Here is a 13,400-nt window from a genome sequence, read left to right on the forward strand (position 1 = left end):
CCAGCTTTCTCTGGGCTGGAAAAAGAAAAGCAAACTCAGAAAACCCCCTAACTCTCCCAAAACAAACCTTTCCCTAAAACCTGAAAGGACCTCGATACGACTGGGCACGCTGTCCTGCAACTCCATTGCTTCTGCTTACTAGTTTGGTGGTGTGATTTTTTAGGATATAAAAAACACTTTCAATTTAAATTGTGGGTTGTAAGAAGTACAGTATTATCATTTTAGGTCTCCTTAAATAGATCACAAAATGATTCCAGACTTCACTACCTCTCCTATGCAAATCCTGCCTTATGATCTTCCCAGTTTCCTTTCTGTATCTCAAACCCTGAAGGTTTAAGAGTAATATCTCTGGAAGTCAGATACTACTAGATATATTCAAAACTCTTCCTTCTCCTCTTTCAGGGAAAAAAAATCAATTAAAAAATAAGTCTTCTCAATCTGACTTCAGCTGTATTATAAAACTGTTATTAAAACCATCATGGATGTGACAGAAATAAAAGAAGGTGGTTGGGACGTATTTCTGATGCAGAAAAAACGTCCAGGGAGCATGTCTAATGACGTGATGAGGATTTTTAGTCCCCTAATAAAGGTACTATAAATGCAAGTCTGCTTCCATGCCTATGCAAATAGGCCTTGAACATTATGTGAAATTTCCAGTCGTGTTGCTTGGGAAGCCCAGGTGGGGGATGCACGGCCATCTGAAGCCTGAAGAGGCTTCCTTAATGGAGTCCAACAAGATTAGCTGCCTTTACCACTACATGACTCTGTAAAAAAAAGCAAATAAATCACTAACAGTCTCCTAATAGACTTAGCTCTTTCCTGTTCTGAATGAATATTGTTTGGATTAAGCTCTACAATGGCTAGCTCTGATACTGCCACAGTGGCTTGTTTCTTTTCAGTGCTGTTTGAAAGATTTCCAAGTTTTTGAAGATGCTGCCTCTTGTCCCATAGCAAGAAGTGTAGAAGGCATTCTGCTGGTAAGCTTGCAGCACATTTACTGGAACCGTTTTCACTCGATCATGTTCTCCAGCTGGATCTCTGGAGTGGAAAGGGGACCTGGGCTTCTCTTACTTCCTGTAACCCAATACATACTTCCTCCAAGCTCTCTGTGTTCACGCGTTTATTATATACTGTGTCATATATGGCTGCTTGGCCAGGTGGAGCAGCCTAATTCCGACCAGACTGGTTGCATTGATGGACTGAGCAGGGACAACGGTCATGATTACGTTTCATTTCTCTGGGATTAGTATTTATGTTTTATGTTGTGATTTAGGATATAATTTTTTGTAAAGAGTCATTTTTGCCTTCTTTTTCTGTGTAAGCTCAATTGTGAGTATGTTACAAGATGCTGGGACTGAAAGCAGAATGTGACTTGCTTGTACATCTCTTGAAGCAGTCTAAGAATTACAGGTGTCAATTGTCCACTTGTTTTGTTACCACCCCTTGTTCCCCAGAGTAAGCAATGTTCAACTTTCCTTTTCCTTCTCTTATCTCAGTAATGTTTTTTCCAGTCCTCTTCTCCAGATACTCTACGAGCATCTCAGTAGCTGTGAAATTGGGAAAAGCAAGAATCACAATTCTTAAACATGTGAAATTGTCAAAACCTGCTGTTAGGCAAGGCCAGGGAGCAGAGCAGAAGCAGAAGTTACACCAGCCGTTGCTTTGGGCAGTGCATGATTTGCTGATCACAGCCTTACGCCGGCGTAGCTGAGCCGGCTGGTGCGGCACTGCTGTCCGGCGCAGCTCTGGAAACACTGACCAGCAGTGACACCGTGTCACTGCTCCAGGCACCCGCTCAGTTTGCTCTTTGAAAAACCTGCCTTGAATTATGTTGGCTTTTTAGCTCAGTGCTAAGTAACTGCGTGTGGTCTGTGCCTTTGTTAGTGATCTATGATCCCAACGATCCAGTATGCCTTCTGGAATGGAAAGAGTCTAAATAATCCAATTAAGTGGGGGGAAAAAATTGATCAGTGTTTAGATGGTTGAAGCTGCCATGCTTCAGGAGCTAGGCGTGATGGAGACAGATGTTGCAAAGGACCCGGGGTGAAGCTGCAGCACAGGTGTTTATCATGCCCAGGCAGGGAGATTGGGTCTCTTGTTTAAACAAAAAAGAGAAAAAAAACCCACCAACCAAAGGAACCCATAGGGTAAGTGCTTCCAATAGGATGTCGGCTCAGGATGGTAAGTCCAGATGACTGAGGCTGGTCTGATAAGCTCCTATTTTCCAAACACCTTTTTGCAAATCTGGATGCTATATGGCATTTCTCCCATGCGGGTGATGCAACTGAAAAGCCAGTTCCTCTTCCTGTGTTGAACCCACACAAGAGACAAGAGCCTGTCAGGTATGGCAGGTCGGAGCCTACCTCTTATTTGAAGATGTGTAGCCCTACAGCTAAGGATCTTCTCCTTTCCTGTAGTGCAGTCTGTCTACTGTGATCCATCAAGCATTAACTAAAAGCAAGGATGACTGTTTCATGAGAGCAATTTACTTTCAAAGATCCTGTTCTGCTGTGAGGTTTAGCCCATTAGACATACCCTGTTTGTTCCCACTTAGTAACCTAATGTACCCTCAATCTCTGCATGTGTAGCATACACCTGGAACCTCAGAGGTTTTATTAACTAGTGCTTTGACAGACCCTTCTTTGATATTTTGTAGGCAAAACCCACATTTTTTTACCGTTGGGTATCCTTTTGCATACATCTTTATATTACATGACAGTGGTAAAATACTAAAGTGATAGAAATGAAGGCTTTTGCTTATGATATACACCAGTCTTTTCCTTGTAGAAACTACGGAGTTTTATTAATGCAAGTCTGAAATCAGTAAGACACAAAAGATACCAACATTTGCCCTAGTTTTCTTCAAAGAGGTTTTGGGGGAGTGTGGTGTAGGGCCTAGCAAGTTGCTGCTTACCCAAAAAAATTACTAAATAAAAATGATTGCTATTTTGGATAGGAATTACACTGCAGTTGACAATCAATGACTGACTTCAGAAGTTTTATGCCACACTCAGCTGAATCAGTGCAGATGTTTATGATTTTATTATTTCATTTTTTTACAGAAAGAAGTCCTTGGAAGGCGAAAAAATTAATAAAGCAGTCACAAAAGTTAAAGCTGGAAAAGCACCAGGCCCAGATGGGTTTGCCACTGACTTTTGTTTTAATAAAGATTATTTTATATTCAGAATTGCTTACTTCTAAAGCGGTTTGAGACACACTTTGTTCTTCAGGGGAAACTTATTTCAAACCACTCCCAAACCTAGAAAGGACCCATTCTAGCTTCCCATGTCCAAACAATACCCAAATATTATTAGCTAAAGCTTTTTCAAAATTGGATTGATAACACCCTGTCTGAATCTATGTCTGTTAGTTTATCTACTTACAGATAGGGATCTAACAATTCTAAAAAAATATATCAAAGGGTCCTTTTTTCCCATTTTGCATAGGAAAGACCATTCCCTTTATTTACTCTTTTTTTTTTCCTTATACGTTCACTTTCAGTAGACAATTTATGGATGGGATTTAACTTCCAAATGGTTCTCTTCAAAAGCTGGTTATTAATTGCATTATTTCTGAACCACTCACACCTCACTAATCCCAAGAGTGTTGTCTTCTCACATCACTGCCACTGGAATTGCATCTCAACTTGCAGCTCTGACTGCACACCGAAGTCAGTGGTAGAGGATAATGCAACAGAATACAAGACCAATGCTTCACTTCTCCAAAAATGCTGTTCACGTTTTCATATATAAATGGAAGATTTTGCTTGTAACTTTTTAACACTAATTAATGTTATTGGACACAAAATAAATTTGGATACTATAGAATTCTTGGAAAATGCAAACATACGCCATGGGGAATGTATGACAACTGGAGCTTCAGCTGGCAACAAAATATTACAGACTATTAGAAACATCCATTCTCACTGAAACAGAGCACTTGCAAAAGTCCGCTTCAGTCCAGTCAGTAGAAAATTTAGATTGTTAGGATAAATGAATAGGTAGATAGACTGACCAATCAATCTGTACCCTTAACCTATCAAATAAATTTAACATGACAAAACGTGGTTCTCAGAATTTACAAGCATAGATTAAAACACCTCCAAAGACATGCCCTGGTAGATTTTTATTTTTTTTTTTAATTTTAGGAATATTAATGAAATTTTGAAAGCATTTATGAAACATAGCTGGGGCAGTTTTCATGAAACCCTTGGATGCCTCTGCCTCTTCATTACTCAGCAATACTATATACCCAATAGAGTGGCCAGTCGTGCAACATAAAACCTGGCAGTGCAGGTCATAAGAAAGCAGACACCTACCTGGCTGCTGATGGAACCATCCCTTCTTAATGAAATGTTGAAACATTCTTGTTTTGATTATTCCCTGCAATATTCAATACCTAACAAGCAAGTTCATTTTTCCATCACTGAACCTCTACAAGAAGCCAACAATGGAGAAAGATGGATTTGGGGAAGTGGCTACATTTAATATTAACTGCTGTTGCTCCTTCTTCCCAGGGTTGTTCTTCCAACACCTCCCCTTAGCTTCTAAACATTGAATTCATTAATTTGTTAACTTCCTTAAGAGTACCATCTAGAGTAGACATACAGCAATACACAACTAAAACTCCTGCCAAACTTGCGAAACGACATCTCATAGTTAATAATATTTTCATTCTCTCTTAAACATTATGTGAATTATAGCATACTGAATAGCAAAACAATACAGCAACCATACAATTCCAGAGGATGTGGGTACGTTTGGATATGGAAATGATAAGTATAGATTCTGGAGACAAAAACCACTCCTTTGTCCTGAATACTTCTTAAAGGGAAGCAGAAATTCTGTTTCTTTAATTAGCCCAGGCTTTTAATTTAATAAAACAAGAATCAAATATTCACAAACTTTATTCTTAAATAATCCATGTATATAAAAGTGCCTGTAATTATTCCTTCAAATTTATTAAAGGCACGAATGAATTTGTAAAAATCTAACATTATAATGATTACAGTAGTACTATTAATGACCATTTTTATCATCAGCATTGAACGCCAGACCCTACACGGTGCACCTGAATATGAGCAGCCAGGAATGTCTACGCTTAAAGTCATTTCTTGCTGAGAGCCCAGAGGAAAAAAAAAGTAATTTCTCTGCTAAAGGGAACATCAGTCTTGTGCCACAAAGTTCTGTCTAATCTCCCATACGGACGGGTACATAGATGTTTAAAGGGAAAAGGAAGTAGCAGAAGAGTGTTCACAAAGTGCTGACAATATTCTCCTTCCTTCCTCTTGCTTCAGTATCACCATTCAGACCAAGAAATGGATGGGGAGTAGAGTAAGCTAAGTACTGACACAGAGAAAATGGAAGCGATATTGGTAGATCTGGGAGAACACCTGGCATACCTCAAAGACAGCGTGACTCAGTTTGCCAAATGAGACAATAATGTGGAGGGAGTGGCAGGGAAAGAAAGTTTCAGAAGCTCATAAATTGTCCTTGATCATCCAACGAAGAACAACTGTTTTTCTCAGGCTTTTTACTGCAGCTATGATGGAGAACATCTTTGTTACTACTACACATCAGAAAACCGAATTTAATATCAAATTAGAGACAAAGTAATATAGAAAGTTGTGATGCACACATTAAGAGCACAGTGCTCTTCAGCGTCTACTGGCTAGCTGTTTGATAGTGGGCGGATTGTGTTGTTCCTGAAAAACGTAAAAATGGGGATAGCTTGGAAGCTGCATGCCAGTGAGACTGCATCTGTCTCCTCATGAAAATGCAGCCGCAGAGGATATCTAGCTAGTTGTCTTGGCATATAGACTGTACGCTGGCAAGTCTTTCTGCAGGAAGAATATCAACTTTGGAACTCTCTCCAGTCCTTCTTTTGAAATGTGCTAACTTTTAAAACCTGCTGCAAATCCCATTTATTCGGAGGCAAAACTAGCAGGGGACGCTGAGGTTTTAGATAGCAATGCGGCATTTCTTTTTCAGGACTGAATTAGCAGTTCGGAGGGGTTTGGAAGTGCCACCTTAAGAAGGTGATTTTTGAGCATGGGCTGACTTACGTGACAGACTGCTAAACACCTTCAATTGCTGCTTTTTCATTAGTTTTGTTGTTTTTTAAATCATAGAGAAGAGTGCTTGGGATCTTGCATGAATCTTTTATTTGACATTTCATCACAAAAACTGATCTGTATAAAATGCCACAGCATCACAATAGCCGTTTCTTTTTTGCACAAAACAATGAAATTTTCTTCCTATCTTCTCAGCAGTACCTACACTGTGTAATGCAAAATATATTTTACTTGGGTGATAATATTTTTATTCTGTTTTATGTAACAATTCTAGGTGAAAATTTAAGCACATCCTCACAATTTTGTACAGTTAACATCTTTTGTGTGGAAGGGTTATATGACAACTTTTATCTTGCAGATTGGTTTTAAGCATTATAGTACTTGGGAAAAGAATGGGGAAAATTATTTGTACATGCATGGAATATTAAAGGCGTTTAGCAGTCTGAACATTGCCCATAGTACACTTGCTCAAAGTGTTTCAAAATTCTGCCTACAGAACAACAAAATTTATATCAAAATTTCATAATGATGGTGTTAGAGTCGTACTAAGGAGAAGAGAAATCTTTGCAATATGCTTTGTTTGCAGTATTCTCAGGAAGTAATTAATGCTAATAGTCATGCAGGCTGAAAGCTGGAACATCATAAATTCCATCCTGGGCTCCAGACTGGAGAGGCATATTTTGAATTGATTTAAACTCTTTAAAGTGATATTTCATGAAACTCAGATATCCAAAGTAGTTGGTTTAAATACAATCAATATGATCAATACAATCAGGAAAAATTTATGCTCTTCACTTGGAAATATCTGTTGATAAACAAGTGAGAGGCTACCTGGGGAAAAGCAGGATTTTTGTCTGGTTTTCTACTGAGTTTTTTACCTTTGCTTGGAACGTTAGTTCTAATGACCACATTAGTCCATCACATATTTGTAAATAGGGTGTGTATAGCTCCATTACAACACACTTTCCTTCAAAACTCAGATGTATTATCCAGAGTTTATCATGTCCTTACATCGTCTATCCAGTGACGGTGCGGTGAGCTAAGCAGACCTCGACAATGCAATGATGTGACTTTCATACCTAAAACCAAGTTGCCCAATGCTACTTACTTTTGGAGCAGAAGTGAACTGACGAGTACCAGGCACAGTGCTAAAACACTTTGATCATAAAATACAATGTCAGTAGCAGTTGCTAAGTGACACAGATTCCTTTGTTATACAGATACTGGCCTAAATAATTTACAATGCCTCTTTACTGTTTGGGGTATTTTTTACCTTAAAAGAGATGATCTTACTCACAGTGACATGCCAAGGGCTAAGGACTGGTATCTGAGTTGTAAGCTGTGGTGTCATGTAACGACGCTACTGAGTTAGGTTCAAGTTAGCTAGGGATATGGTAACGGATCCAGCATTTGGTGTACCTCCTGGGTTCTTCTCAGCTATGCAGGCAAGCATTAGTCAAACAAGGGGGAGGTCTGGAAGGGATTTTCGTACCCCTTTAACAAATATTTGGAAACAAGCCTGCCATATGAAAATCTCCGATGACAACGATATCCTTTCATGAGGATAAAACTATTAGCCAAGACAAAAAAAACAAGTGTGCACTTTGGAAGATTAAGCAATAGGGAGGGAAAACAAAAACCTTTTAGAAAGTCTCAGTTTTGCTTAGATGCTTTAGGCAAGGACATGTGCTACCCTACAGCCTCAGAAGTCAAGTACTTGTATTTTTTTCTGCAAAATTATCAGTCATTCTACATTCCCTTGTGCCAAGTTGTTATTTTCTGCAATTGCCTTCAACCCATCAAAAATCTTATTGTTAGAGCTGCATGAGAAGATCAAATTGCATTTAAAAGGTGAGGAATAGCAACACTCTTTGGCAAGATGAAATGACTTTTAAGCCAAAAGGTGAGATCATGCCTGCATGAGTTTGCAATTGAGAGATTAGTTTTAAAGCTCTAAAAAGGGATTGCAGAAATTTCTCTTCTAAGTGCCACAAAAACTACATTTAAGACTTATTTTACATCTTCATTACATCATTTGGACATTTAAAGGAAGACTAGACAAAATTCTGAGAAGCCGTTTGCACTTCCAGTGAATAACAGCAGGAATCAGCCCAAGAACAAACATCTAAATCATGACGTTGCAGCAAGCCATTTATATGGGAGATATTTTGGTGTCCATAGTGCAGGCGCACAGACACGCTGAGAGCTCTGGCACATTCCTCTCACCCCTATCCTGATTTCTCCCACCACACAGATGCACGCACACAGACAATACTGCCCATGCCCCTATCAGTCCCTTCCCGCATGCCCTCGCAGTTGCCGTGGCTTCTTCTCCCTCACTTTTCTTGAGCTCCAGAGGTATGAAAGGAGAGTCAACTCTATGGGAGACTCTTCTTTGCGGTACGTGTACGGCTGGGACCACAAGCCCCTATGGAATGACCGGTAAGTGGAGAGAAGGAGTCGTGACACAGAGTATTCATGTACCTGCAGATTGAGAGTGTTTGTGATCTGTAGACGCTGCCTTTCTCCCCAGGCCCTTCTTCACATCACACAGCTGTGGTGAGAAGCTCCCATATGACTCCTAGACCTACACATAGCATTATATTTTGTAGACCCTTAATTTCAAGAATTTTCACACTATTTTAGAGAGTATAATTCACATGAGCAACTCAGAGGTAAGAAAATATAAACCCATCTCCAGCATTTATATTACTTTCCTGTTTAATGTCAGTTTTGAGAAGGCAAATCCATAGTGAGATCTCTCTGTCTGTCTCACGCGTCTCCATCACATAGCCAATCCTTGCGTCATATGTTTTTACACAACATGGAAAACATGGATTTAAACTCATGAACCTACCACTGGTTTGTTGACCTTCAACAAGTCACTTTACCACATTGTCCCTTTCTGGAATGACACTGATCTCTTTCGTGAGGTGATTTGAGATCTATGAATTAATATTACACACATGAGCTGACTCATCAATCTCAGCAGCAGTATGGGAACTGTTGTAGGCAAGGCAAGAGGGGCTTCGCCTAAGAATAAGACAAACAGGCAAAAAACTTCTATGGAAGTTTCTGAAGTTTCCTAGAAAACTGAATGCCATGAGTCTTCTGAAGAATGTTTTTCATCTTTCTTAGCGAATTGCTTTTTAAATTGTGTAAACAAAGCTTCGGCCTTATTTTTATATATTTTTCACCAGAAATATTTCAAAGAATCTGTGCACCAAACCAAAAAAAGAAAATGTCACCGTGAATGCTGGTGGGGCTGCTAGTGGGCAAGCCCGGCCATGGAGAAGGCACTGGCGTTGGCTCTGCACCCGTGCCCGGTGACAGGACAGCCTGCGAGGGTGCCCCCAGATGTGGGTGAAAGACTGTAAGTTTTCTGACTTATACCAACCTTGCCTTGGGGGAGGGGGGGAAACAAACCACAAACCAGCAAAAAAAATTTTTTCAGAAAAAAATCAATTCAAGATAATAAAACTTTATACTTAGGTGTTTTTTTTATTATTTTCCTGAAGAAAAAAATCAAAGTTGTTAATTTTCTCAAACCATTTAATTTTGATTTATTATATTTATTCACATTTACAATTAACACCATGTATATACTCTTAAGTAGACACCAGTGTACAAGTTATGAAGGTGTACATGTGCCTGTGGAGAACAACTGAAAATTCATGTTACTAAATTTCACTTTTCAAATTTTGTTCTGTCCAGGAACCTCAAAACATGCCCTGTACAACTACACTTTTGCTATTTTCAAATTGTCAAAAACCCAAAAGGCTGAAAAAGGTCCTTATCAGCTTCAATCAAAATATTATGAAAATCAAATTGCTTCGTCTTGGCATTCTTTCTAATAACAATGTAAATTGATTCATCTTTAAGGTGAAAATATTATTCCTGGGGAGTTTCATCTACTATGTTCAGGAAGAAAAAAGGTAAAAACTGAGACATAAGATTCAATATTTTTTGCATAAAAAGCAAGAAGTAATAGTGATGAAACTGCATTGGCTGGAAGATATGAAAAGAAATGAGAATATTTTTCACTAGAAAGTGTTTATTTCAGCAATGATGAAGCATTTTGAGAAACTGATATCCATAATCGGCAAGAAAAAATAAGCACTGAAGCTTCACCTGGCCTGATTCAGGGAACTCAACCCATCACAGAGAATTACCCATACGGCTGATCATTCTTCCCTTTTGCACAGGTATATAAGGTAGTTTAGCTGGGTACTATGCAAAGAAATATGTCTTCTTCTAAAAAAGGGAGCTTCCAAATATTTATTTTTATTTAATAATGTGGGTAGGGTGAGCACCCCACAAACCATAAAGTTGGTGGATACTTTAAAAAGTTCTTGGGTGTATTGATCAGTACTATTTCGAGAGAACACGTTGTTGCGCAGTAATACCCAACAATCACCCCCAGTACTTTTGAAAATCTAAGACGGATGGCAGTTATTGTAATGTCCTGGACTGTCTTTATTTTGTAGTTGTATGATATAGCAAAGACAAGGCTTACAGGTACAGATAATATCCTTTATATTATTAGTTTATATAACTGTAAAAAAAAAGCAAACTTTCTCTCAGCCTATACAAAAGTAACAATCTTTGAGAAAAGCAGATTAGGAGTAATAACTTACTGACAAATAGTATTTTTTCAGACGCAGTCTTAATAATAAACAGTAGGAATAAAGTTTTTCAAGTAATTTTTCAGAAATTCAAGGAATTTCTCATCAGTGTTTATAACTGATGTGCCTCTTTCACAATTTAATAATGAATTTACACTTATTAACTTACAGAGAATTCCATATGTCAACTTCTTTTACCAACTACCTATTATGTGAGCATTTGTGATATAAGCTTGTTTTCTCCTCAGCCACAACTGTTGCAGTTTGCATATGAAGTAATATTTTTGTAAGATTAGATTTTAATGGTGATTGTCAGCATTATTCCATCAGAAATGAAAATAAAGGGATAAAATATATTTTTTTAAAAAGAATACATTATATTTCATTGGATTCAAAACAAAATTAAGTTTTGCTTCAAACAATATGTGTTCTGTTCAGAATAAATATCAAAAGTTTATTCAATCTCAGTCAGTAGAATATCTGAGGAGCAGGAAACGGACAGGTTTTTAAATTTTTCATTAAAAAGAAAATTACCAGATTTATAGCCAAAAAGAAATATTACAGCAAGCTAATAAATACAGCATTGTGTTTCTGCTAAATACTAAAGCCTGTATTTTATTCCTCTGGTAATTCAATATAAAAAATGGAAAAAATATTGTGGTATGCTATCAAGTAGAAAATTTCAGTGGAAAATACCATTTCCATTGAAATCAATATGAGATTTTCCAATGCTACTAATGTGGCAAACATTTCACCTATTGAACTACAGGGACAGGCTGACAGATTTCTGAGAGTCGCTTTTCTTTCTCCACCAGAAGTCCAGAGAAACTACTTTCTTATTCAACATCTGCCTGCTTATGCTTAGTTTATGCTTATTCCGCGTTCAGATTTCATTCCCAAGGGTTTATTATGGCTTTAAAGTACATAGTCAAAAAGCATGGACATGTGTTGTGAAATTCTGGTGCTTGAAACTGGCTGTGGGCCTGGTCTTCTGAATACATCATGTATGTATAAAGAGTTTTCAGTGCGATTCAGAGTAAATAACAGTGTCAGAAAGAATGAGGAGGAATCAACCACAGTGGACATAAACTCTAGAAATAGCTTCAGCTTACTCATTACGCTTTCACATCACATCTCAAACCAGCTATACTTCCATTTAGCTTTGGTCAGAGCAGCATTTTTTCCCATTCTTGATGGAATCTGTTTTATTACAGCACTTGACCTCTCTTCCTTCTCAGGAGATGCTTAATTCTTGATATGAGGATGGAAATGCTTAGCCACTTGGGACACACAAAACTGACTTCTATTACAAAATGTGATTGATAAAATGAGAACCCTGGTTAAATGGGAATTTTGAGGGGGCAGGCAGGCAGGCAGGTGGAATTTGGATACGGTAAAGCTATTAAAGCGATGTTAGCGACAACAAGTCCTAGAAAAAACCTCAACAGATTGAAAGATCATTTGCCAATTAATTGTGATCTTTCATGAATGTATTCAGATGTGTGCTTCTGCTGCAAAATGACTACAAAATACATTTAAGCAGCATGTTTTATATGCCATTCTGAATGATTTTCTAAATTAGGGCGCTTTTTTTCCAGTTTCCTAAGATGGTATTTAATTATGTGAAATGTTTCCCATTTATTTACTAAAAGCTCATAACTGCAGTGGGATGGTGGGATTTGCTCCTGCTCCCAATTCAGTAGTTCACTCAACTCACTAAGCGTCAGATTCTGCCTGCCACTTACACGGGGGTGTGATGGATGATGGAGATGTGAGCAGAGGAAGGAGGGTGTCCCAATCAAAACTGCTTTGTAGGAGCTAGGGAACCCAAAAACAGAAAAGAGAGCACTTAATTCGGCTCCCCAAACGCTCAGGTCATTTAAATGGGTGGTAACTGAGGAGAGGCTGGATCACCATGTATGGGCAGCAGCAGTCAAATCAAAAGCTTTGAGCAGGAGGTTAAGCAAGGTGATCACTTGAGGTCTTTTCCAACCTGAATAATCCTACTTATCTCTTTCTGGGAACCACTTACAGACCACTTTTTTCACACAAACACACCAAGCGGCAACAGCAAGAAGACTACAATGCATGACAATGTGGGAATAGGCCTTGCTTCTCTAGAGCAGATGTGACTACATATAGTTTACAGTATGTGCATAGCTCACTTTTTCAGTTATGAGTTGTCCAAAGGATGCCAGGTAGGTAAGCAACATTCCACACCCACCACTGGCAGCCCTATGGCTGCTTGTGTCCTGCCATTGGTTTAGATTTGGAGCCACTGTAGACATACTATTAAAATATTCCTTTCCCTTGTAAGAAAATAATACTTGCAATTTGGAAAAAAAATAGAAATGTCTGCTCGCTTCATTTGTGTTTGCTTGCATTTGGTGCTGTACAATTACACTGGAAGATCAATTTCACCTTTATTTTTAGCTTTTTTCTGACTGGTACCTACACAACCTACATGTACAGGGCAGATCAAGGGAACGTTTACACCACTGTGGAACCTGTAGCAAGCTGAGAGTACACATACAAATTACTGACACTTCAATAAAAGTGTTAGTTTGCAAAAGAGACAGGGAAAAGAAAGAAAGAGCTGCCCTTACCAAGAATTTGCCCCAACACAAATATCCGTGATTCAAATGGATTAAAATGAATAATCATATTATTATGATCCATATGATCCATTATGACCTCACCCA

This window comes from Larus michahellis, chromosome 7 (genome assembly GCF_964199755.1).
Source record: "Larus michahellis chromosome 7, bLarMic1.1, whole genome shotgun sequence".
Classification (NCBI taxonomy): Eukaryota; Metazoa; Chordata; class Aves; order Charadriiformes; family Laridae; genus Larus; species Larus michahellis.